Here is a 2,201-nt window from a genome sequence, read left to right as displayed (position 1 = left end):
GGTTTCATTCCGTTTGGATTTAGGTTGATATTCCTTTTATGCGATACACTGAAATAGGCAAAAAATAGCAATTTGCACTGGGCCTTGGGTTAATAGGTTAGTCCCAAAAATAATATAAAAGTGTAAAATAAAGCCCATTAACATCCAAAACAGAATATATAATAGCATGGAACAAAAAAATTATAGATACGTTGGAGACGTATCAGCATCCCAATTCCTGCTCGTCCTCGAGTAGGTAAATGATAAAAGCAGAATTTTTGATGTGGGATGCTTTCTAGCATATTCTCAATGTAAATCTATTTATTGTGGCATGAATATTCAGATCCAAAAGATTCAAGATAAAATTTAATATTGACATAAAGATAGTAATACTTACTGCATACTAACTAAGCAATCATGTCTTCTCAAATGACATGGCCAAAGAAAGTTATCCCTACAAAATCATATAGTCTGGCTATGCGCTACCTTCACCACGCAAAATATTTAAATCATGCACAACCCCGATGACAAGCCGAGCAAATGTTTCATACTTTTGATGTTCTCAAACTTTTTCAATCTTCACGCAATATATGAGCGTGAGCCATGGATATAGCTCTATAGGTGGAATAGAATGGTGGTTGTGTAGAAGAAAAGGAGAAGATAGTCTCACATCAACTAGGCGTGTCAACAGGCTATGGAGATGCCCATTAATAGATATAAATTTGAGTGAGTAGGGATTGCCATGCAACGGATGCACTAGAGCTATAAGTGTATGAAATCTCAACAAAATAAACTAAGTGGGTGTGCATCCAACTTGCTTGGTCATGAAGACCTAGGCATTTTGAGGAAGCCCATCATTGGAATATACAAGCCAAGTTCTATAATGTGAAATTACCACTAGTATATGAAGGTGACAACATAGGATACTCTCTATCATGAAGATCTTAGTGCTACTTTGAAGCATAAGTGTGGTAAAAGGATAGTAACATGGTCCCTTCTCTCTTTTTCTCTCATTTTTTTATTTGGACTTTTCTATTTTTTATGGCCTCTTTTTTTTTCGTCCGGAGTCTCATCCTGACTTGTGGGGGAATCATAGTCTCCATCATCCTTTCCTCACTTGGGACAATGCTCTAATAATGATGATCATTACACTTTATTTACTTACAGCTCAAGAATTACAACTCAATACTTAGAACAAAATATGACTCTATGTGAATGCCTCCGGTGGAGTACCAGGATACGCAGTTAATCAAGAGTGACATGTATGAAAGAATTATGAATGGTGGCTTTGCCACAAGTACGATGTCACGACCGGTTTTCCAATAAAAATATTTATTGAAAAGCCAATCTTTTAAGTCCAGTATGAGAGAAATCCTCCACACTGGCAGACAAATTCTTGATACAATAAGCCAGTAGCATAAAATATATTACAGGGTCGAACTACGGTTGCTCAACCAAATTATTACAAGCACGCCAATAATCATACATAATGGCGGACAGAACACAGTGGTGTGGAGACATACTACTGACTCAAGGATAGGCTGGTGGTGGAAAAACACAGCGGGGAGAGAAATACAAGACTCTACGTCTGTCATCTCATCGAGCGTCGAGGAGAGGCTCGATGAATTTATTTGGTAGCGGAAGCGGATATAAAACAGTGGCCAAATCCAGGGTCGCACAAGACTGACTGGGACTCCTCTAAGTGTCGGGCTCGCTATCGAACTCTTCATCCATGAGATCGCCTTCGTCAGCATCTGGCCAAATCAACAAGCCAGTGAGTACTTTGAAAGTACTCGCAAGACAGTTCGGACGTAAGATATAACAAATGCATGCATGGATGCAACATGATTAATTCCTTAATTCACAATAAATAAAACTGGCATAACGGGTAATTAAAAAGGGAAAACGGCGGTAGTCCGCCTGAAATTCCACAGAACATAAATAAGGACCGATCGGGTGTCTGAAGCGACGCCTCGAAAGGTGAACAAATAAAAATAAGGAAAATGATGCCATAGTCGGGCATCTTAGCGACACCACATAAAGGGCTTTTTAAAAGAAATGCCACGGTCGGACGTCTGAGCGACATCGCAGAAAGGGCTTTAAAAAGAAATGCCACAGTCAGACGTCTGAGCGACATCGCAGAAAGGGCTTTAAAAGAAATGCCACAGTCGGACGTCTGAGCGACATCACATAAGGGGCTTTAAAAGAAATGCCACAGTCGG

This window comes from Triticum aestivum, chromosome 2A (genome assembly GCF_018294505.1).
Source record: "Triticum aestivum cultivar Chinese Spring chromosome 2A, IWGSC CS RefSeq v2.1, whole genome shotgun sequence".
NCBI classification, from domain to species: domain Eukaryota; kingdom Viridiplantae; phylum Streptophyta; class Magnoliopsida; order Poales; family Poaceae; genus Triticum; species Triticum aestivum.
The sequence above is the reverse complement of the archived record's forward strand: the minus strand, read 5'-3'. Positions refer to the sequence as shown.